Source organism: Coturnix japonica, chromosome Z, assembly GCF_054131305.1.
Source record: "Coturnix japonica strain WE chromosome Z, WE-NBRP24, whole genome shotgun sequence".
Taxonomy (NCBI): Eukaryota; Metazoa; Chordata; class Aves; order Galliformes; family Phasianidae; genus Coturnix; species Coturnix japonica.
In genome coordinates, this window is record NC_140702.1 from 14,118,103 (window position 1) to 14,144,195 (window position 26,093).

Here is a 26,093-nt window from a genome sequence, read left to right on the forward strand (position 1 = left end):
AAAATGTGATAAGGAACTTAAATTTGATGAAAAAACAACCAGATTTTAATCGGGCTAACATAAACTTCATTCCATTGTTACTGCTGCTCACTAAAGCTCAAGAATAGAAATAATTCAGTTGAATGAAGTGTGAGGTGGGTTTTTAGTGCTCTTTCATTCTATCTCATAAGGAAGAAAATACTTTCATGGATCACAAAAAGTTGTAGGAAAAAAGTAGCATCTCACGTGAAGAAGGTACTTCACTGATTAAGAATAAATCATTTGCTACATACATTTTGGAAAGACAAGCCTATCAACTGCAACAACATTTCTTTCTGTGAAGCCCTTGAAAACATTATTTGTCCAGCTTCTGCATGGCAATACTTATAATTAATATGAAAATTGTTTCTCAGGCATAGTTCCAGAAAGTGCAGTGTCAACAAATGAGAAGACATTTTTAAATTGGATTGAATGATCTGGAGATGAACATTTTCCTTGCGCTGTGAGGCTGCAGGGAAATAAATTTCAACTAGATGATAAAGAAATTATCCTTCTTCCAATAGCAGGTTTTATTTTATGCTTATGCAGAACTCTGTCTCTGTGTAAAAAATGGAAAATAGAAAAGGGAATCTGAGTGCTTAATTAAGATTTCAAAAAAAGATATGTTATGTACTAAGAGAACAGTCAGTTATATGGACATTGCAAATTAATCCCCCTGAGTGGAAAAAAATAAATAAAAAATCTCAATAAAACAGGTTTGCTGATTTCATTTAAAATATACATCCTGATTTGTTTTCAAAACATTATGCTGACGGCTGTTTTCAAAGACTTTTTTTTAAAAATTTTTTTATTTTTTTTATTTTTATTTTTTTTCCTAGAGGGAGAAGTCAGTGGAGAACCTGTTTCTTTCCTCAACCACAAGATAGACTTTCCTTAAATGTAAGTAGGAAGATCAGATATTTGTGTCTGTTAATCCCCCTATTTATACAGGAATGGGAATTCACCACTCTGGGAAAAAAAAGAAGAGGAAAGGAAATTAAATTCAAAGATAAAAGCCCAAATGACAATTTATTATTTTATAGAATTCTCTTTAACTCCCTGGATTTTATCTATCTTTAGCATGCTTTTTTTTTTTTTTTTTTTTTTTTTTTTTTCTGTCAACAAACAAAGCAATCCTTTATTTCTCACTACACAACCTTCCCATTAATTATAACTGATAAAGGCTACTCTCTACTTATTAGTATTTATTGATGGTTTTTAAAATTTCTTTTACTTTTTTAGCCCAGTGTTATATTATTTCCTCATTACCTACTAGGTGTTAGGTCCTCTTCCCCCTTCTTCTGAAAAATTCAAACTACCTTCTACTTGTTGCTTTGTAAAAATATACACTTTCTAGCTTTTTTAAAAAGGTGTATGATTCCTTATGAGTCTTTTTATTACGGCTGCATGGAGAAGCTACAAGAAGCCTCTGCTAAATGTAAGAATTTGCTGCAGTTTGTGATGTGTGTATTGACAGACACACATTTTCAAATAAGAAACAGTCCCATGAAGCTTGAGTAAAACTACATGAAGAGGAGAGATGCATAAGCTGTATTTCAAACACTGAGAATAAACAGATAGAAGATTATTATAGATTGGCTAAGAACAGCATTCATTCACTTCTTTCTGTAGGAAAGCATTTTCTGTATGCCTTGGGATTCGCAGATGCTCTGTTTATATCTAACTACTTCACAGCACTGTGAAAGTATGTGTTGTTACGGAGCACTTTTCCATGTTCAGAAAGCAGTGCTTTACTTTTTGTCTTTATCAATGAAAGGAAATTCAAGAAATGAGTTTTAATCTTCTGTATAATGAAAATAAAGGAAAACATACAGGTTGGTCTTGATGATCTTTGCATGGCCCTTCCAATTCAGGATATTCTAGGATTCTGGGAATCTATAGTAAGCAGACATGGTTATGCAGCTTTCTTCCTTTTCTTTTTTTCTTTAAAAAGAATGGAGAGAAAGGAAGCTTAGGGAAATAAAGATTAGAAGAAAATGCCAGGAATGTTCCCAAATTAAAAGATGATCAGAGATGTATGCTCTCAAGTATGTTTTGTGGCGCACAACTCTAGATTAAAAATATATTGTCCCTATCATAATTATTTCATCCATTTTGTTTTGTCCCTTTTGTGAGAGCTGAATTCACTCTAGATGTCTGATGTCCTGAGAAAGGTGTAGGAGATGTGATGTTGCAGGGAGTGGCAGATTAGAAGGCAGTTCATGGGAAGGAGGGCAGACAAGAGGCAGGCACTTCAGGTATGTTGGAACTTGGACTACATTTGAAGTAGTCTTTTATTCAAACATTCATCATCTTACTAAGGTACTCATAGAGATTTATTCCACTTTTGGAGAAAGTAGTATGACAAAATGGAACTGTGTGATAAAATAAAGATTTTCATGTCTTTCTTTTAATGTGGTTTTCATGGATGGGATTTCAGATATTACAGACATTAGCACTGGTTATGAGTGTCATTGCAGGAGCACCAATATTTCTTCCTGTGCAAGGAAGCACAGTGGTAGGAATGCCGTGTTGCAACACTGGAGGGCCTGGGTTCGAATCCCCCTGTGGCGCAAGTGGTAGAAGTGCTGCTCTGCTACACAGGGGCTCGAATCCTGGGGGTTGGACTCTATGATCTCTAAGGTCCCTTCCAACCCGCACAAGACTGTAATACTGTGAAGATGGAGGTGACTGTAAAGGTACACATACCTATCCTGCTGAAAAGACCAATGTTTAAGCCAGGCATTAACTGCTTTCCAAAGCTTGGTGTAAACTTGTAAATCTAATAATTCTTTTAAAGTCTTTATGTGTATATATATATATATAGATATTTTGTACTGAACTCTCATGAGCAGCCTTGGAACTTCCACATTATGTAACATAGCTTGCCTTGAAGTCGGAATGTGTATGTTCACATTGTTTCTTCTGGAAATTGAAGTATTTCATTTTCTGTTGTCTAAATCTTAATTCCATTGCATTACCATATAAATTTCTCTATGCTTTATTTTCTGTTATCGACAAATAGTGATCAAGGAAAGTTTTTCATCTAAATCACTGGACAAGATGGTCAGAGAGCTGGAACACGTCTCCTACAAAGACAGGTTGAGGCAGCTGAACTTGTTCCATCTAGAAAAGGCTCCAGCGAGACCTCACTGCAGCCTTCCACTTTTAAAAGAAGATTGGAATCAGGAGGAGGACTGACTTTTTATATGGTCTAATGGTGATAGGACGATGGGGAATGATTTTAAACTCAAAGAAGAGAGAAAAAATACTTTAGAGAGTGGTGGAGCACTAACACAGGCTGTCCAGAGAAACTATGGGTGCCCCATCTCTGGAGGTGTTTGTTCAAGGTCAGGCTGGATGAGATTTGAAGAGCTTGCTCTGGTGGGTGGCAACCTGTACATGAAAGGAGAATTGGAACTGGATGGGCTTTGATGTCCCTTCCAATCCAAGCTATCCAAACCAACCTGGATTTTTATGAGTCTGTGATACTTGATGATATTCTGTTGATTGTCAAAACTTGCCAGGCTTTGAGATGTACTCACCATTAAATAATACCCAAAGATGACAGCTATACTAGGAAATTCTTGGTCTTTTTAAAAACTATGTTTTAATCTGTTAAGTCTTATCCTTACTTGTGCCTCTCTCCTGCAAAGAGTTATCCCATCATCTTTCTTTCCTTCTCTCTTACATTGTGCTCTTTTTTTTTTTTTAATTTTAATTTTTATTTTTTTCCCCACTGTTTTCATTGTATGTTGCCTCTTGTTCTTTTAAAGATATTTCATCACACTTCCACATAATTCCCTTTCTCTCCAGCTACCTAGCTAAGGTGCCATTTTCAGTTTGCACATGTCCTCTACATCTTCATACTGTCTCAGCAGACCAGCCATGGGATGAGTCAAATATATTGCTTTCATGCTTGCGTCAAGCACTGTGAGCATGTGATCTGTTTGTATGCACAGAAAACCTGTGTATAGCCTATGAGTAGGAAAAACATAGTTATCTTCTTTTTCAAAACAAGAGATTGATGTCTTGTCTTAAAGAAGGACCAATGTGAAGTATTCTACATACGTGAAGTTCTCAGTCTTCTCAACATTCCTAAGGTTTCTTTTTCTATTGCACATTTCATATACTGAGTCCTACAGAAAATTCAGAAAAATTATTGGATCATATTTCAAAACCCTGATCTTTCTGCTGTCCATCTGCTCTATTCACATTGAGGAGTACATAGTTTCTAAGAAGTAACCTAACACACTAGCAAGGGGCACAGAAATAGCTATAAGAACTAATTTTTCAGAACCCCAACCTACTGTTACCCTTCTAGAATATTGATTCAGATCCAACATTCTGCTTACCCAAATGTTTCTAAGGAGTGAAGGCTGTAAGATTATGCAAGCTCTCAAAATCTGACAGTGATAGAAGTTCTAAAGGGAAGATGAGGAAAGGTAAATAAGGTGAATCTGAAAGAGGCTGTAGGGTGAGAAATAAAGTGATTCGTCAAGAATAACTCAAGCACGCTACAATCATTAGGTCCTCAGAGCCCCAGTCCCCAACTTCAACTAGAAAATTAGTTTTCTATTTTCAGCAGTGCCAGAAACTAATTTATATAGAAAGACATTTTGAGAAGCAAACTATTTTAATTCCTCTCAAAGTTATCAAAGCACTGTTGTAGTGCATATGAATGAGGAGAATACAAATAGAAACAAAAAAGGCAGAAAAAGTTGTGTTTTTGTTTGTTTGTTTGTTTGTTTGTTTGATTTGTTTTTTAACTCTTCCCCTATGGCATTGGTCAAAACCAGTAATTTTATTCAAGAGTTGTGGTTACTGGATTATCAAAATGTGGAAATAGATCTGCTATTACATCCAGGGTTATTTAAAGATTTGTTTTAAGGTGGCTGCAGGCCTTTGAGCTTTTGCATTAGGCTTTGGTCTCGGTGTCTGAATGGCACACAGGAGAGTGCCATTATTGTTGATAATTTTACATTTCCTCTCAGCTACTTAATCTTCATGGTAATGTGCAGTTATTTTTTTCAAAGAAATCCCAGCTCCAGACTTATGATGGCACAGCTGAGTTCTGCCTGAAATTATCACTGAGCAAAAGTTTGTAAGAGCAACACCAAATATTTATTCATCTTTCATAAAATTTCATTTGATCACTGCTTTTGTTGCCAACTCTGCCAAAGAACAATCTTCTCTTTGAAATTTACTTTGCATTGTTCCCTGTAAGACTTTATTAGATAAAATGGTATCAAGAGGTCTGCAATGATCCCAGGATATGATGACTTTCCATTAATGAACTGTTGTGGCAGTTTTCCTTTGGCAGCTTCTCTGAATTCTCTATGGACTTGCTGTCCCAGCATCTAGGACTCTTTATGTAGAAATGAATATTTCTGGAGAAAGTGAAAGGTATTAGTAGATTACAGGCATACTAGCCAAGTTACCATATCCACAATCACTTATGTCTCTGCTTCCTCTGCTGAGGAAAGGAAGGTATGTGAAGGTCGTGATAACTAATGTGAAGCTGTTTCCAATAGATTACTCTGAATAAACAAGTTTCAACTGCAGAATACTTCCAGGGAGAATATATATCTACCTGATACAAGAAGTGAGATGTCAGAAATATATTGGAGCCAGCAAATTGTGACAAATTGATACTCATAAGCTGAAATGAGTGATGGAATTAGTAACTTTTCTCCATAGATTCACCCTCCAGAAGTCATTAGCTTGACTTTATGAAGTACACATGTAAGTAAAAAAACTGCCAAACAACAGTAACACAGAAATGTAAATGTCTGCTCTAAGGATGCGTGTCACCTTTTGGCAAAATTAGATATATGAGAAATAAGTAGGGCAGTGGCAGATTAATAGAACAGGCAGGGAAAACAGCTCTAGATTTCTTTTTCTTACAAACTAAGGTATGATAAATCTGGATGGTACATACTGCATGTGATAGCAGCTGGAAATTACATCCCAACACAAACAGGCATGCATGGCAAAGGAGAAATCTAACCACAAATAATTAAGTTATCCAATTATGTATTTTTTTTTTGACTGAAACTTCTGTACAGCATTTGATCTTGCCAGGAAAAAAAATTAAAAGAAACTATAGTTGAACTGAAACTTTCATTCTGATGTATTGACAAGGGTGGGTTTCCAAAGCTTTGGTCATCTTTGTGATGGCAGCAGTGATAGTTGCTACCTGATGGTCAGGTATTTGTGGTGAACAGAAGTGTGAATGAGGATTAATCAGAATACTAATGTTCTGTGAAGGAAAAAGATTTGGAAGAAAATTGCCCATGAAAAAGAGTACAAGAATAAATGGGAAGGAAAAGAGAAATGTGGGGCTGGATGATATGCAGTTATTTTCTATTTCCAGATCTGTGTTTTTATAAAAACAGAAAAGCTTTTTCTTACTAGCAAAGGATGTGTGGAGAATGCAAAAGTCTTTTGTTGACTGCAGGTTGGTAAAATTGCCCACAGAAATAATTCTGTATTTTATACATGACTGGACAAATAGTAAAGGAGAGGCCTAAGATAAAGAAACAGAAGCAGGTGAAGGGGATTTTCTCAAAGCTTCTTGTCAAATATCTTGCTTGAGACTTTACCGCTGCTTTAAATCTTCTATTAACTGAATCTGAAATGAGAATAATATTATCAGCTAATATTATTCTTAAAGGAGAATAACATGACCAGGTTCACTGTTATTGTACTACTCTCAACCTGTGCTCTGGGGTCATAGAATCTTTGAACCACTGAACATCTCAAGTTGGAAGAGACCCACAAGGAACACAGATTCCAGCCCCTAGCTCTACATAGCACCACCCAATATCAAACCCTGTGTCTGAGAGCAGTGTCCAAAAACTCGTAGAACTTGTGGCTGTGCTCATTGCCCTGGGGAGCTTGTTCCATGCTCACTGCCCTCTGGTACAGAACCTTTCCCTAAGCCCCACCTGACCTGATGCCACTCCATGCCATTCCTTCTTCCTGTCACTGTCACCAGAGAGCAGAACTCAGCACTCCTCTTCACTGCCTTCATGCGGAAGGCTCTAAATGAGGTTTCAAAATATTGCAGACTGGCTCTAATACCACACTAGCTTAAGTTTTGAATTCATGTTCTCAGTTTCTGCTCATTCCTTCACTTTGCTTTCGCTCTAGTCTTGCATAAGACAACTGACTTCCTAAGTAAGTATATGCTGGCCTGAAGTTTGTCTTACATTTGATCTGCACGAAGAGGCATTTCTACTAGCAGTCAGAGGACAGGTTTTCATGTTAATTGCTCCTCTCAAAATGGTTTGGATGAATGAGATTGGCTCTTACATTAAGCCCACTTTGTTAAACTGAGAGGTCTTTGAAATGGAAGATATTGTAATAACTTGGCATACTTGCACTGTTTTTCCACACTGCTGAGAGTTTATTGCAGAATTACAGAATGGCTGAGGTTGGAAGGCAATCCTTGATCCATCTGGTCCAACTCCTGGTCAAGCAGGGACACCTAGAGCAGGACAACTAGACCAAGCAGCTTTTGAAGATCTCCAAGAGGAGACTGCATCATCTCTCTGAGCAACTCATTCCAGGCCTCTGTCATCTTCACATCACAACAGTGCTTCTTGATATTCAGACAGAACCTTTTATGTTCCAGTTTGTGCCCATTGCCTCTTGGCCTGGCACTGGGCAACATCAGAGTCTGACTCTATCTTCTTTCTACCCTCCCTTCAGGTATTTATGGACAATGTTGAGATACCCACTCAGCCTCCTCTTCCCCAGGCTGAACAACCCAAGAACTATCAGCCTTTCCTCTCAGAAGAGGTGCTCTGGTTCCTTCATTAACTCTTCAGTATGTCATGCTGCTCAGAACTGGACTAAGCAGTTCAGGTGTGGCCTTACCAATTCTCAATAAAGGGGAAGGACTGTTTCCCTCAACTGGACAAGGATATTGTGCCTAATGTAGCTGAAAATATTGTTCACCTTCTTTAACAATAAGGACAAATTTATAAAAAATCAAAAAGAATTGTAATCCTAACTGGAAACACAATTGGAAGGGGAGAGGGTGAAGCAAATGCAGGGCAGTGCAGTGGCATGCTGTTTCCTTAGTCATTTCACGAAGATCACAACTATCTAATAGTTAGATAACAACTAATACTAACTAACAACTAATAGAGAGTCCTAAAGCTTTCATATTTGCATTTTGATTGCTCGGGTCTCTCTCCAAACTGGTAGGGAGCAAGGGGCAGAATTTCTTGAACAATATGTATGTTTTTTTACTAGAGGATTATGCAAAGTTCCCAAAGAGTTTCTAAGAGAACTCTTGGGAACTTTTCTGTTTATGAAATGAACTGATGACAGCCTTTTAGTGTTAAGCTCTATCATGTAGCTAGTGGAGATGAGGTTGCACATCTTCAAATACAATGTGGTGATTTCTCAGTAGAAATGGTGCTGATGCAGCCTGTACTTTAAAAAAAAAAAGAAGCTGCATAGTGGGATGATGCTGTGCTTATGTTGCATGCATATATAGAAGCTATGTGGTATATGAGTTGTCAGGAGGGGCAGAAGATTACAGACACGTAGTTTAGAACTCCCTGACATCTAATTCAACATCTGCACTGAACTTTTAACTCAATGAACTGGGCCTAATGGCTTATGATTTAATTTTACTGCAGATTAAATATTGACAACCTAGAAGTGTTACTCTCTACTGACACCTTGATAAATGTTTATGGCTTGGTATGTAAACTGCTAGATTGGCTGTCTTCCTTAGCATTACTTTGAAAACAGAAAATAAACCCTTACAAAGAAGATTATGGCAAACAGCATATCATTGTGAATGCTGCTACATTTATTCTTGCTATGTGCTAATTAGATGTGGAAATTGTGATCGCTTCTGTGATGCACAAAATTAATTTGTATGCCTTTCAAAGCTTTTGTGGAACAGATATCTTGCTGAGATTAAACCATTAGCATAAAATACAGAACAAAATATCTTGCTCTATTTGTCATTTCACAGTATTGAAAGCTAATTAGGAACCCTTGCAGAGCATTGAAAAAAAATCCCAAATGTTTTTGGCTGAATTAAAAAGCAAATCCAACCATGAGCATGAACATGTGAATATGTGGTATAAATTAGCATTCTGTTAATTGCAGTGGTGTCAAATAAGTAGATTGCTATGTCATTATCAAATGATTTCCAAGGGTCTTGTGAGAGCAATGGTAATAAGAGATAAAAAACACTCCTGGGTTAAAAGATCATGACTTGAGAGCTATTTTCAAGCCTGCAGAAAGGAGAGGAAGGTGGTTTTACTTCAGTACTCAGTTTCTGAAATATTGCTGGAGGTGTGGGGAGAGGTGTGTGGTTGTACTTTGAAGAAAACCTCTGATGTAGTTACAGAAGGTGTGGGGACATCAATACTCTGTTCAAAGGCAGAGCTCTGGAGTTTATATGGCCCCAGATAATACCTGTGTGAACGGATCATGCCTCAGGTAAAGTGGAAGTGCCAGGTGTAATAAATAAGTCATGCTGGAAAGCTAGGAGCATTTTGAAATAAAAATTGCATTGTGAAATTTGCCCTGAAAGGCCCAGGAGATACCGAATAATTCAGAAGAATTTGCTCTGTGTGTGTGTATTTTTAACAGCTTTGTGTTGGGGCCTTTGTTTGCTTTTTACTTCTCCACAAAACTGACTGCTTCTGTACTCTGACCTGCAGCTTTAGCTTCATTGATGGTGCCAAAAGACCCAGAGCATGAAGCATTTGCCTGGGTCATATATGCTTATTTATACATCTATTTATACATCTATTTATACATTTATACATTAATATATGCTTATTTATACATCATTTCCTGATACTTTTGCATTGACAGTCCTACTTAAATGTAATTTAAACATCTTCAGGAGAATAAGCCTATTTGTCCATTTGGATATGGGTGCTCAGTAGCACTCATTCTTGTTTTTAACCATGAATGGAACATACTGTGATGCACACTGTATTTTGAATTTTGTGTCTCTTTGTGATTTATTTCTGTTCTTATAAGTTGTTGCAAAGGAGTGAAAATAACTTTCTGAGATTCCAATTAGCAGTTCTCATCTGTCCAAAAGTTAGTTTTGTAACCTTCTGTTTGACAGCAAGGTGATGAGCATGTGCCTGTAACTCCTTGGAATGTAGTGTCACTCCAGACTTTAGCAAACACCTTTCCATGTTTTAGAGCCAATTCTTTTTCATTTCCTGTATGTCTTATTTGTCAGGACCACCTGCATTCTTACAAACAGCTGCAAACAGTTGACGTGAATAGCAGAATTTAAAGGCAATTATTCATAATGCTCCCAAGTAATATTTTGCTTCTTTGTATCTGTGTTTGCAGCAGATATTAGCCGCTGAGGGCCCAAAGTGATAACCTTTCGGAATGGGATGGTTGGGCTCTGTGGTCAGGTCTATTGTTAGTCCCAGGGTGGATGAAGGCAGGGGCTCCCACAGCGGTCTTGATAACAGAAATATACACTAATATTAACCATTGCACACTGTTATGACTCCTCAGGGAGTAGCTCAGTAACAGTGGTAATGAAAGGCTTGAACTTTATATATTTTCTGCAATACACAGAACATTGCTGGAAGGTGTAGTCTGCACATTGAGACAGTTTCAATGGATGGCTGCAGTGTGGCCAGCTAACTGCTTTGTAGTTTGAGGGCTATGTATCTTTGCATGAACATCTAGTTGACTGTGTGTGTAGCAGCTTTCTCCCAAATAGAGGTCTTGTAAAATGAAAGCTGGTTAAACTAAGATTTACCTTGATTTGATTAATTTCATCATTGCGTTTTTCTTTTAATCACTACCTGCTGACATGCAGGTCTGCTGAGGAGCAGACATGCGGCAGTGCACAAGGGGACTGGCTTTGGCTTCAAATGCAGCATGTGCCTGCACTGCTGAGTGCCACTTCCAACAATGCCTCCTTTTCCCAGTGTAAAAACCAGGGATGCTTTTCTGTCCTTGTGAACCTGGGGATTTACAGAGGAAAGTGCTATAGTTGGAGCGGTTCCCCCAGCACAGGTGATGTTAAATGCCAGTATGCTTCATAAATATAGCCAGAAAATGCATAGATCCCAGGGCTATGTTACTCTGTTACATTTTTAATGCTATGTAGGTGGGAAAGGGGAGGATAATGGGAAACAAATAAGGAATAATAGCATTTTAGGCTTGGAAAAAACTAACCAATATTAGCATTATTCAATGCACATTATCATGGGATATGAATGCTGACCCACCACTGCTTGTTAATCTGTGCATAATGAGCAGTAGGAGCAGAACATACTAGGTGTAATTTCTGTGTGAAATATTGATATGCATTTTATAAAAAGGAACATATAATCTGTTGAGATTTTCCCTTTGGTGTTGTGTTGAGGAGGGGGTAATATGAAAGAGCTAAAATGTCTTTGAGAGGAAAAGCTTATGAAAAAAGAAGTTCAATAGATTCATTGCTAATAAATAATGGAAAGCATAGAGTTTCAAGTACAGGCTGCTCTTTGCCTTTCATGTTTGACAGAAAAATACATAATCTATACTTCCATTTCTATCTTATTTATCTATTTATTTATTACTGTCATTTGGTGTAATGAAAAATATTACTTCTTGATCTTCAGTGGTGCATTCCAGCAACAAAATATGCACAGCCAAGGCTTTTAGATCAGCTCCACTTGAGTCTAGTTTTTTATTGTTATTGGACTTTTGAATTTAGGCTGTAATTTCTAATCTTGTTTTTCAGAATTATCGTTGAAAATGGCATTTTCTGAACTGATTTCCTTACAAGAGAGGTTGTAATGGAATTACTTCTAGGTGCTACTTTAAGCAACAAAACATAGTTGACTGATAAGTCATCTTATTTATGTTTTGAAAACAATAACCTCTTTTTCAGCTGGCACCTTAACTGCATTTCTAATTCATGACCATTTAAAAATATTTGGCACAGAAAGGGGAAGACATATGTGCACTAAGGAATGGGTCTGATGAGATTGCACAGAGGCTTAGCACTTAAAACTGTTGTTTTTATGGCATGACAAATGTCTTGCACATATGATAACAGCAACAAATTAGCATGTTGCTCATCATTTCTGAACGAAGTGAAGTAAATAACGTGAGTTAAGTGACAGTGATAGATGGATATGCTCAGGATTTTCACAGAATCTTGATAACTCTGTCATTTTTGTCTTTCTAAAAGGGTTCTTGGTCAGTAGATGAGCAATGTTACTATACACTGGAATCAGTGTAAACAGTAAATAAGTTCATGCTGAAAGGCAAGATGTATAGGGAGCAGCTGATATCCCTGGAGTTGCTCAGCACAGAGCAGAGGAGACTGTGGGGAGGCCTTATGATGTCTTCTAGCTCCTCACAGGGAGTGGAGAGGCAGTGCTGAACTCTGCCCTCTGGGGACATGAAGAAATAGCATGGAGATGTATCATGGAGCTGTTATGGAGCTGAGTCAGAGTAAGAAAGGTACAAATCAAGGAAATCTATTACTTTCTCATATTAAGTTGTCTTTTGTATATTGGAAGTCTGTTATATCTCTAGCTCTCATGTCTCTAGACAAAACAACTGCCATTTCTTCAACCATACATTGGTAGCTATATTTTGCAGAGTATTGCTTACTATCCATTTCCTTCAGTCAGTTCACTACCACCATTTGACCTTGACTTCACTAATAGTGAATTTTAGGCACCTCACAAAATCTCACCCCATCCTTTCCAGTTAGGTAGTATATACCAATAACTTGATGATCCTGCCTTGCTGAATCTATCTATGTTTTATTTGGCTACATACAATTATAAGGAAAAAATAAAATAAAATGTAGAGTGATTAAAACTAGAAAGGACTGTCATAGGCATATAAGTATATGTTGTATCACTTATGAGAGCTCGGCAGTCTGTTTAATGGGACTATAAAGACAGACTGTGAATTGCTCACAGTAATGGTTTGACTGACAATATAATCTTGAACTAGAGTCATGAATTCTTCTTCTCCCAGCTTCTTTTGCTATGGGGGACTTTACCTCAAAAAATGAGTTTATGAAAAAAAAACAAACAACAAGTTTTGCATCCAGTCTGGGATCTCCAGTGGGTAAAAAGAAATGCAATTTGCTCCAATAGGAGAGGGTTTATCCATTGTGGAGATAATGGAGCAGAAAGGTACAAAACTCCTACCTGTGTTATGCAGAGGGGTTCCTTGGTATGTATATGTACAGCACCCTACACTGATCAGTATGCAGCACATTTTTGCATCACATTTGCTGCACAAGCAGAAGTTGTCTATACAAAATGTACAATTCATCTTCGTCAAATTCCACTGTAGAGCAAAAGCTTTGCTAAATTCAAAAATAACTTCAATTCTGTTAACTTTTAAAAACTGTAAAGATTCTTCCCTCTCTTTCTCCCTTGCTTCCTTTCTCATTTCATCCATTTTTAATTTTTGTTTTTTAATTTTAATTTTTATTTATATATATATTTTTTCCCTGAGAAATAAGATGAAGAGCTTTTCTTCCAAGGGATTAGACTCAAGAAATACATGATTCACACTGGAAAAAAAAAGAAAAATAATAATTGTACAAGAGTAAATAATGCAGAGGTGAATTTTCACCATTACAAGAGATGAAAATAAGGGAAACAGTCCTATATTTTATGCCACATCACATGCAATGATCAATACTAAGCATGATACAATACCCGTACAATTTGATCAGTGTGATGGTTCTGCCTTGTGTGAACAGTAGACATTCATTATCCTTGCAAAAACTACTCCCTGGTTTTGGTATGTGTATTCACAGTAAAGATGAGATGTAGATGTATCTGGATAAGTCTGTTCTCACATCATGGAGAGTGAGACAACTTGAAATTTTCAACACCAAAAGTTTAAGGGCAGGTGTAGCTCCCACCTGTACTTCACTCATAGTTACAGTGCACACTTCATAGGGTGTGTACTGTAATTGTCCGGATTGCTGATCAGGTAATGTCTGTAGACCATTTAACTGAAAAGAATTAAACAACAGCAAAAACAACAAGATTTAAAAAGTATAAACAAATCTGAAAGAAAGGCAGAAATAAGAATAATAATTGTTCTTCCCATTTAGGCAGGATTACTAACTATAGCTGCTGGACGTGAGAAAAGGGCAAGAAGCTAATACATTCAGGTATACTGTAATTTTATTTGCATCCTTAACCTTGTGGTATTTTTGCACATTTGAGAACATGGGACTCTGATTACAGAGGGTTTAATGTTGTGTTATCTTTCTTTTAGTTATCTTTTGAGCTGTACTGCCTGCTAACATGTTTTCAAAAGATCACCTTTGGGAGATGTGAGAACAACTGATTCGGCAGGACTGGCAATGATTAGTAATGGGGTCTTGGTGGGGAGAACCTCAATGTCTGTTCTATGAGTAGGTGAGCTACAGAATCTTGCCCTCACAGAGATGCTCAAAAGTTCAGTCCGGAAGTTCTGCCTTCAAACACTTTTCCCTGTGGAGTCTGTCATAGTGCAGTTCAGAGATCAAAGTGACAGTGGAAAAAAACTGACAGATGAATATTAAATGTGGTCCATCTCCTAAGAGTTTGTGTGTTATTCAGATGATATTTATGTCTCACTAGATGTTTGAGTGTCTGAAGTGCATTCTGAAGAGTGCTTATAGTGAAGGTTGTTTGTGGTATTGCTAAATATTAAGGTCATTCTTCTCTAGAGATGAAAATAGGAGTGCTGAATAAGGCATAACTCTTTAAAAATCAATAACTGGAATAGAAATTTCCATATTAGTGCATGTTATTGTCCAGAATATTTTCTTGAACAGTGAGAATTTGAAAAATCGGCAATAGATAGTCGTGCCTTTAGCCCCTGAGAATGAGTTTTAGTATTCATTCTTTTCCAGTTGGTAGTTTCTTGATGTGCTTAAGTCATAACTTTGTCCATCCGTAACATTATGTGATGGAAATGTACATCTGGTGTAAAAGCTAAATCTGACACTTCTTTTTTTCCATTCAATTTTTTGTTGCCCCTGCAGGCAGGTTCAGGGTGAACAGAGGTGTTGTATATACTTAATATATTATTCCCACACAGCTTCCACTCTTTTTATGCATTTGGGCCATTTTTAATGCTCTTTGTTTTACAGAGGGCAATTGCTATCTCTTAAATAAGTGTTTGCATTCACAAGATTTCCCAGATCCATAAGGAATTCTGTAGAATCCTTCATCGATCCCATTCTGAGTCCATCGATTGAATTAATCACATCAATGTTGTGCAGGCATTGTAGTTCCTCTTCCCTCACACAGTACACTGCTATTCTCTGGTGCAATATTCTGATGACACATTTTTCACTGATGCTTTATTAAAAGTTTAATGCCATTCCTGGTTCATGCCATGTAGATACACCATGTGAGATAGCAAACAAGACCAGGCCACAATACAGAGTACCCTATAGTAATAGGGTGAAGCTAATGAATGCTCAGCCAAGTCACAGAATTTTTGTATAGCTTGTTGATGCTGCAGCCCTCAATGTGCTTTTTGTGAAGTGTATTGTGATGTATATCTACATTGTATGAGCAACTTAGACTTGTTATCAGCTCAGCGCTTGTTGTATTTAGCTACTTGAATTTTTCAGAAGCTTCCTACTTAGATCTTTCCTGGTATCTCTTAGATAGCAGTCATTCTTCATACCAGTCCCAGTACAAAATATGTCACAACTGAATATTTTATTGTTCATTCAAAGCATCATTTGCTAATTCTGCAGTCTTGCCAATTAGATTTGCCTACAGTTTTTAGCAGGAAACTCAACAATGTTTTCCTCACACATTTTTACACATGATATCCACATGCCACAGTACACTAGATGCATTAGTATCCATTTTTCATTATAAAGAAGCACACTACAGGCCACTCATTTATGTGGAATATCACTGACGTAGCCATGTTCTGCATGCTGCTGTTCATCTTGCAATTATGGTAAAGTAGTTCTAGTCTTTCAGTGGTCTACTCTTCGATCTGGAGCATTAGTGGAGAGCAGTCTGTGCCCACTCTTGAATTTTGAAACCTTTTTCTTGTATGAACGATTTGCCAAAATATAAGACACTGCTATCAGCAGTCCACAGGAAAAACTAGTTGCTTTGAACAGAAAAAGAGCACTTTCAGTTCATAAAAATTCAAGAATTTCCGTGGTGTTGAGCTTACCATGGCTGGTACCATAATGAAACAATTCAGTTTGCTGTGGATCTTCCAGAAGAGACTATTTGCAATTTGTTAATTATTTCCCTTGATATGGTTTGATATGAATTCAGCAAGAAAAGAGAAAACAGTTAATTCAGAGGAAGGAGGAAAAAGGACATTTCTTTTTCTCTAAGGCATGCTGGATGATTCTGTTTTTTCAGAGCCATTCTGGATGATTTAACATTAGGTTCACTTAAAGTTTATACTTCTCTCTCTCTTGAAATACTGAGAATAGTGTGTGTGTGTGCTCACTAATGCTGATGGAAATCTTTCTGGTCTTTTTTGTCTCTGTGAATCTAAGAAGATCAAAATACTGTTCCCTGAATTACCAAGAAAAGTAAAGAAAATGCTAATATTTTATGCATCATAACTACAGCATAGAATTTGCTTTGCATTATCTCTGTTATCAGGAATTGCACGTCGGCACAAATTTATGTAAAATTAATCAGAGCTGAATCTAGTTCTTAATGTCCAAGTTGAGACTTGATACAACTGTACATCCATACTGCCAGAATTCATCAAATTTAGTTTGTCCTTTCTAAAATGATTTTCCCTACTGATTACTTTGGCTATTAACCTCTGTCTGCATACTTTTATTTGTCCCTGATTTTAGCTTTGGCAAACAGATCTCATAAAACATATCTACTGAATCCCTGACACTCGTTACTGAACTTCTAATATCTACCTCTGACCAGTCCACACTAATATCCATTGCCTTTTCCTGCCTAATGTGATAGTGCATCTCATATTTGAATGGAAGTCTTCTTGAATATTTGAAAACTCAACTCCTACATTTTTCTGTTCCTCCTATGAATCCTTTTCTTAAGTTTCCCTTGAAGTAATGTCCACAAAATTAGGGAAAGCTTAAGTTGGAATAGTATACAAAGGAACAATTTGAATAATTTCTTCATACTCTCTTACCAATATCCAGCACTCCAGCACAAATGCTTCTCTCATATTTAAGTAAAAAATATATTATTAAAACATCTTCATGATTTGTTACTGTTTTTGTTTTCAGCTTTCTGTATTTTTTTCCCCTACTTTTTTTTTTCTTTTTTTTTTTTCTGTATTGCATTTTGTGGTTGGACTTGACAATCTTTAAAGCCTTTTTACAGCATGAGCAATTCTGTGATTCAGCAATACTGATTCAGATAGTAATGGAAGAAATGTTAGTTCAATTGTGATTATATTCAGCAGCTAGTTTTAAAGACTGGCAAAGAAAGATGCAAAAACAAAAGGAATGAGTTTCTAAAGTTTAATGTGTGCAAGATTATAATTGGCTGGAGAAATTGGCAAAGGTGCTTCTACCACTGTGTGGGCAGATTTTTCTCTTCTGTATTGAAAGATTTAAGTCCATCCATTGCAGATCCACTATATGATGCCCCAGCACTGCTCTAATGTATGAAATGTCATCATCTCATTGTAATCTGTCATTGCACATAATGACATACATTTGCAAGGCTACAAAAATGTGTGACTTCTGATGTTAATCATGACTTTTTGTGCAGATTAAGGAGTTTTTCCAGAACTGGAAAAGTGTACTCTAGTAGTTCTCTATTTGGAAAGAGATTCACAGCAAATTCATTATTCATTGTACTACCATATGTTGATCTGTGTTTTGAGCTATATCCAAGAAAATGAATGAGTAGCCCTGCAATTAGTTGGGTTGTGTCGTAAGTGAAAATGAATTAATTCATCATCTGCTGCTAAAGAAGCAAGAGAAAATACTCTCACTGTATGCAGAGGGAGTTAATTCCTCACATAAAGATGATTTAGAAAATGTCCAGTCAGCTATACCTAGTTAGACATGAGCAGGGGTGGTGGTTAGATGTAAAACTCTTCTTTTCCTAAGCAGTTCTTTCAGACTTGGCAGGAACATTTTGCGTAGTTAATGGTCATAGATACTTGAGGTAACAGGATTTAGTAAAAAGCCTTTATCATAACTGAAGACTTATTAATACAGGACAACATGGGTAATTAAGATAAACATATATTTAATCTTTTGGACAATTATATTGCTGTCCCTCTGGAATAAGACTTGTGAGCTATATCATTGTTATAGCTATACTGCATTACTCACACTAAGGTACTCTTCTATATATGCAAAAGACCAACACTTTGTTAAATTCATTAGCCAAGCTGAGGAGGAGGCTGAGAGAACTGGAAGATAGTGAGCTGGAGAGGGAGAAAGAGGGATTAGTTAATTGACATTGAATGACTTGTCTTGGTATTTTATAAATTTAATGTTCAAGAATAATAGATTATACTTACTGCTTCTATTGCATTATTATTTTTCCCCTTCATCTGGCATGTGCATTTGAAAGTTCAATTTTATCCTCCATTTTATAGTGAATATATTATTTTTTTTATGCTCAAATGTGTTAGGTTTAGTGGACAGCTCTACAATTTTGTCAAGCTCTGGAATATCAATCCCACTGTATACCTAATACCTCAATATTTTTATTATTTTTTTTCTAGCTCAGCAACAAATAAATTAAGAAAAAAATAATAAGGAGAGTAAAAATAAACAAAATCAATTTCAAGAGGTCACATTAGTCACAATGATAATAAAGAAGATAACATTATTGGCAATCAAAATGATACAGAATCAATACAAAATGCACAAATTCATAAACTAAAAGCTTTGCTGTGGGCCAGAAGTTGAGGACAAAGCTAGTATTTTATGGAATATCAGACGGCTTTTCATAGAGGCCTGAGCATATGTATTTTTTTTTCTTACAAAGAATAATGTATTTATCCCCAAACAGATCCATAAAGAAGATGAACAAATTTGTTGTGTAAGGATCAATCCAGCTAGGTTTCCTAGCTGTTGATAAATCACTATTGTGGCTTAGTCTTGTGTACGGGACAGGTGATTCTGCAAAGGTATAAGCAGAGTGGCTTATGGGGAGGATTTCAGTGAAAAGACAAGAGATAGCAATTTAACTTCAGTCATCTCAGATGTACAATATCTTTTGAACAAAAATAGTGATGAGAGCTGAGAAAAACATATTCTCTAATGGACTGGCACATGTGCAGCTTGTGATGCAGAATGCAATGTGCAAATATAGCTGACATATAGAAATTTTGCAGAGCTGGTTTCAGTCTGCTGCAGTAATGTGAGAAGTAGTTGCCTGGCTAGAGATAAAGAAAGTTGCACTTCAAGGCTGTAAACATAATGGTCATTTCAGGTATAGTCCTTTGAAGATGTGAAAACCTTTGCTTCTTTGATTATTCACCAATTACTTATCTTTTCCTGCCCATGTCTTACCTCTGCCAAGATGGCTACTGGGTTCTTTCTTTAAGATGTCCTGTCTGTCAGGATTTTGTAGGAGGCAGTTTTCAAAAGTCATTGGTTTTGTTCTGATCTTGTCCTCATTGGTGTCACTGGTATTATTAACACAAATTTATCTGAAAGGAGTCTGGCTGCCTGCATTTTCCTGTTTCCTTTGAAACCCTCTGTGCCTCTCTGGATAATTATTGTTTGTTCATGAAAATGATTTTAATATCTATCTGAAGCCTTTAATTATAAGAACATTTTGTTCTTGCAGTAACATAACATAATACCAAGAATTTTCCTCTTCCACATTTTAATTTTAAATAATGCTGAGAAAAAAAAAAAAATACCAAGAACTCACAAGTGAATCTTTCAGCCTTGGTGTTCTTGGTACTCATGAGACTTTTTTACTAGTGACATTAAGCAGACATTTGTATAAGTGACAGATAAACAAACAACAACAGTATCAATAACAAAAAAAAGTCAAGAAAACCATTATGAGCAAAAATATAATGTTCAGAAAAACAGACTTCCTCTATTTATTGTAAAGTTTCTCTTGGGCTTCAAAGTTATAGGAGATGAGACTCATTGAATAAATGGAAGTCTAAAAGTTCTGTTGAAAGGACAAAGATTTCTGAGTACTGGAAGTCTTCCTTTGTCCTGTATTTCTATGCTTGTCTCTGTTCAAGAGAATATCACAGAATTGTAGAATCACAGAATTGTAGGGGTTGGAAGGGACCTCTAGAGATCATCGAGTGCAACCCCCCTGCCAAAGCAGGCTCCCTACACCATGTCACACAGGAAGGCGTCCAGGCGGGTCTTAAAGAAAATATGTTTCTCCAGGTTTCCTAGATCCCTTTATTCTGAGGCTATACACTAGATTAATGGATGAATCCATAACACTTTCAATATTATCTGTGATTAATATATAGGTTTCTGCAGTGATTAGTCAAACATATCTTTAAATTACCTCTATTTAAATTACTTCTGAGAATAAGATAAATTAATAGTGAATTAGAGATGGGAAAAAATAATTAATTAGCAGGCTTTCAGGGTCCCTCTGATGGCCTTTTCACTTTTTTATTTCTAGCTTAAACAAAGCTTTGACATTTCATTAACTCCAGTCTTGCAAAAATGGAGTAAACTTACTTATTCTCACGTGGAATTAATCTTTGATATGCCAGTTCTGTTTGGCCACTTAATAACTTTGCAATATGAGGAATTATGTAACTCCTGTCACTAGGGATGTAACCAGGAATGTGGCAGACGCTGAACAAAAATTCTTACAGGCAACAATACGACTTTGAAATAAAAGTACTTGTACTGGAGGCTGTGCAAATTGCCTACAGTCAGCAGGTCTCTTATTACAAGTTTGGTGTTAGATCTTCTCCAGATTATTTTAAAAGAAAAAGTGGAAATGTTCACCAGGTATTCTCAGCGTTAAATGGAAATGATTTCAGATGAAGCCTTAAGGTGTGCTCTAAAGCATAAAAGTGGCTATCATATACAAAAGCCACACTTAAATTACTTTTGAACCTGTCTGGTCTCTCAAAATGATGCAATAGGGCAGCACATTTTTCTTTATTGAAAACGTGACATATGTAATAAGGGATGGTGATTTTTTTAAAAAAAATTTTTTTTTTTTGATTTCTCAGTGGACTGCTATGTTAAAAGAAAGAAGTATGTTAAGATACCATCACACTGAACACTGCATTCCCTTCAGAAAACAAAATGTAACAGGAAAACATTCACCCAAATAAAGAAATATAAAATTACACAAATAAATAAATACATAAATTGATTCCAGGACCCTCAAAAAATTACTATTATGATCATAATCTAGATAAAACTTAATACATCTACTCAGCTGTCCTCTTTTAAAAAGCACCTAATATATTAACTTATTTTTTAATCTCTTGTATATATATCTCTTGGTAGAATTTTCAGATACATTGTTCTATAAATGCACATTTTGTATGCAAACCTGGCACATTCAGTAAGGTGTTATAGCAACATGACATTACTCTATCCTTAACATATGTTTAGTTTTGAGACCAGATTTAGTTTAACAATGTTGAAGATGATACATGTTCCAAAAATATCAAAGTATTTAATTTGTACTCAAAAGAAATCTCCTCAGAGGCCAGGAAAACAATAAACTTTTTTGTTTTTTCAGTCAATGTATTTTAAAAAACTCATTTGATCAATGAATTAAGGAAAAACCTTGATTATTCCAGCAGTTGAACTATTCAATTTATCCAGTCACCTGCCAGATTACCATTTTATGCCAAGGGCTCAAAATTGGATTACAGGAAATATATAACAAGAACATATTAACTTAAAATATACAAGCATGTTATAAATCTCTTTTTTTTCTTCAGGCTCCTTTCCTAGAAAAGAGCTTCAGTTTATAGTAATACTTAGAAACAAAGTTAACTTCTTTATTCCTTTTTTTCTTTTTTTTTTTTCTTTTTTTTTTTTTTTCTTTTTGCCACTGTAGTTCTGAATTTTACTGAAAGGGTACACTTTAAAGACTTGCAATGTTGAACTGCTTTCTTCTGATTTATTTTTTTCTTTCTTTATTTTCAGTGCACTATAAAGTCAATCTCTGTATAATTACTGCTCAGAGGAAGAAAGAGGACAAACTGGTGGTAATTCATCCTGTAGTGTCTTCCTTCTTGAATTCTGAAGAAAATTAAAGGGAAAATGAAAAGAGATATTAAAAATGTGGAGGGTCTAAGTAAGAAAAAGGAAAGACGACAATGCATCTTCAGGGAACACATGCCATGGGAAAACGCCCAGCAGAGTACCTGACTGCTTTTTACAGTATTGTGATCACACCAATAATGATGAAACTCCCCAGCGTATTCATTCTAGCATTATTTTCAAACACAATGCTCATTTATCTAACACAATCATCTCGGCAATGAAATAATTGAGTATTTTTTTTTTTCTTTTGTGAATGGTGTTTGGTTTCAGAACTCTTGTGGGATTCCCTAAATGGGCTATATGCACACTTTGGCAAATGAAGCTGTACCCTAGAGACTGATAACAATAAAATGACATGCAATGAGAGCAGATCTGTATCTTTATGCATTGAATTATTTTTCAGTCATCAGAACATACTAATTTTAAACTATATCTCTGTTGGTGCCAAGATATGATAAGGTAATGAGCTGTGCCATGAAGATGTGACATAGATTCCTTCCTGTGTTACCCTATATAGATTTCCTCTAGTATACTCTGGAGAAATCATATCAGACTTTCAGGAAGGCTTCAGTTGCACCAACAGTAGTATAACTGCCTGAGTATTCTCAAAAAAATACTTCAGGGGAAAATACTGTTAAACAAAAATGTATACTTCACTGTTATTGAGGGTGCACAAGGAGCTGGGAGGGGGCAGAACAGCTGACCCAATCTGACCAAAGGAATGTTCCATAACATATGACAGCATGTGAGAAAACTCTAATAATAAGGGGAGTTTGCCAGGAGGCAAATGCTGCTCAGGGACTGCCTGGGCATTTGCTGGTGGGTTGTGAGCAATTATGTTGTTCATCACTATTATAATTTCCCCCTTTTCCCCCCTACCTCTTTGGTATTAGAAAATAGCCTTTTATCTCAACCCACAAGTTCTACTTTGTTTTGTTTTTGGTTTTTTTTTGTCCTTTTTTTCCTCTCCCTGATTCTCTTCCCCATCCCACTGAAAGGATGCTGGGTGGGAAGGAAAAGGGAAGCGGGGGAAAAAAACCTCTGTGGAAAGTACTTGGGGCAGTGGGAAAGGTATCTTCAATGACATCAGTAATGAAAGGAAGAATACCTCTGAGTTCACCTCTATATGTCGTATTTACTGGAAAATCTGTGTCTGATTTCCTGCAATAGAGCGTATATAATTATTTGAGATGGGCTACTATACATGAATTAAGGCCTAAAGTTATACCATCTTCAAAACGTGAGTCTTTCTCACAGCTCAGTGCCTTCACAAGGTATTTTAATTCCCTGCATGGGTGATTTTGCTTCTCCAAAGTCAACAAAACAAAACAGTAGCAAATGTGTAAACAAATCAAAAGAAATTTCAAATTCCTTTTACGATTAGTTTGCTAAACTCAGCATGAAGTGAAGTTCTGCTTAATGTTCCAACTCTTCCTGCTCTTCTTGAAGGAACTGGAGTTTGGAATGGCATTTTTTGACTATCCAGAAACCTGTCACAATGCTAAGCTGCAGTTGAGCTCTTGTGAATGTACTTCTGTAACTGAGCTCTGACTGGGATGTGAGAGGAACCTTAATTTATGCCCAGTTTGGAACAGAAAGGGATCTGCACTCTTAGGCTGGGTGGATTCCCATTGCCTTCTATGTTTCTTTACTAATTAATTACCAGGAGCTTTTCCAGAGCTGAAGAACTGGTATGTTCCAGTGGACTCTTCTGCATCAGGAGTTATCTTCTCACAGTGATGGAGTTGTCATCATGAAATATTTATATATATTTTTAATTGCTATTATTATTATTATTTAATAAAACATGCATCTAGAGTCTAACTGTAACCTCTACCAGTTCAGCATGCTCCCTAATGGTGAATTGGTGGTATCCAAGTTTGTGGCATGCTTGGGCTACACTTAATGAATAGAAATTGTCTTGGGCTGTATGTATATAGCTTGCTCCAAAAATAACACCTCCTATTTATTTCCATGGAAATGACAAGAGATACAACTGCCCTCCCTGTACCCTGCTTTCAGTCAGTACTTATAATAGCACACTGATGGTTTGGCTCTTGAACTATGTGTGCATTCCCAGGGCTTCTCCATGGGGAAGATCCACACCTTTACAGTGCAGGGAGGGGAGGGGCACAAGAGGAGAAAGTTTCTATCTGAAAGACTACAAACCAGGATAAAGTTATATGAAAACAGTTCTATATTATGCAACTGAGAGAAGAATGGCAGCAAAGCATCTGAAGAATCCCTTTTTCTCTGAGCCATATCTCACCAGCAATTTGTACCTTGATGGTTAAACAGATTGCTTGACTGGATGATCTTATCTCACAGGTACAGATTCCCTTTCAGCTGAAATAGGGCTAGATTCTGTGCACAAGGAAGGCATAAGCAGATTCACAAGTTCAGCTCGCTTAGTGATGGTGCAGTTAGTGCAAGGCCAGTGTTGAATTCCCACTTGGAGGAAATAAATCAAAAAAAATAAAATAAGGAAAAAAAGTAATTTCTAAGCCACCAAATCAACAAGCTTTTGTTCCTTGGGGTTTGTAACAAGTACTGCTGGCATAAAGAAACCCAATGCACTCACACAAATGAAAACCTAAGTACTATAATTCCTGGATGGGCTGTGCAGTCCGCTCAATAGAATGCAGTCTTATGGAAAGCAGTGGGACCATTCTATGAGCACAAATACAGTTTTTAGTACCATTTATGATTTTCTTGCATTGATAGTCACAGTGAAATTTCCAGGCAAGCAGTCTAGTCCCAGATGAAATGGATTCTCATTACATTTTAATTCATAAAGCAATTATTGCTTCATGTATGATATATAGTAAAAACACTGGCAAATTAACTTGTAAAATCTAAAGAAGGATGTGAAGCTGCTCTGCTTCAAACACATTACTCTACATTTGCTTTCTTGCCCTTTAGTTACTCAATTGCATCATGATAACTGAAAGGAAGTGAATATTGAACAGGTATACTATTATGCACATATGAAGGAAAGAAGAAAACAGACCAGCAAAAGAGAGGGCATTGTATTCTGTATTGAGAATAGATTTTGATGAATCTTCAAGAATTTTCTTAAATTAACAGTTAATTTCCTTTGAAGATGATCAGAGGACTAGAGCACCTCTACTGTGAAGAAGGGCTGAGGGAGCTTTTTTGGCTCAGAGAAGTGTCCAGGGAGACCTCATTATGGCCTACCAGTACTTAAAGGGAGCTCTCAAGCAGGAGAGGGACTGACTTGTTATCTTGCTTGGTAGAGACAGGACAAGGGCAAATGGCCTTAGACTATAAGCGGAGATTTAGGTTAGATGTCAGGAAGAAATTCTTCACCTGGAAGGTGGTGAAGCCCTGGCACAGACTGCCCAGAGAAACAGTGGATGCTCCAGGTTGGATGGGTCTCTGCTCTCACCTGACCTGCTGGGTTGCAGCCCTGCCAATGTTGGGGTGGGCTTTAAGGTCCCCTGCAACCTAAACCATTTTGTGATTCTATGATCCTTATGAGTATAATTTTTAAAGAAAAAGATAGCAGCTGATGAGTGCTTGTCAAGTCAGTTGGTGTGAGCAGAGGAGGAGAAGTGAGGTGGAGGAAGGCAATTAAGCGGAGAGAATGAATGAAAATAAGAAGTATTTCCTCAGATTGAGTGTGTTGAAATAAATAATCATTTTAAACAGTACATTTTTGTAAGTCCAACACAGTGATGTTTACTTTTGTAAACACAAAAGAAAACATTAAAAATTTCTTCTAAATGTTACATGAACAGACTGTTGACAAACATATGCAGAGTTCTTAAATAGGTGTGAGATTATGATTTGAAATGAACAGGAGGAGAAGTGTCTATCTGACTCTGACACCTAGTGCAAAAGG

At 36.6% G+C, this 26,093-nt stretch overlaps 1 long non-coding RNA gene across 1 annotated transcript in view; it reads left to right on the top strand.

Annotated features, from left to right (window-relative positions):
- The window catches only part of LOC146753760 (uncharacterized), a 64,629-nt gene extending 42,037 nt beyond the window's left edge, over positions 1 to 22,592 (top strand). Inside the window, exons 2-3 of the long non-coding RNA XR_014939217.1 lie at positions 858 to 918; positions 22,109 to 22,592. This is a non-coding gene — a long non-coding RNA (uncharacterized LOC146753760). The remainder of the gene's footprint in view (positions 1 to 857; positions 919 to 22,108) is intronic.
- The last annotated feature ends 3,501 nt before the right edge of the window (positions 22,593 to 26,093 follow it).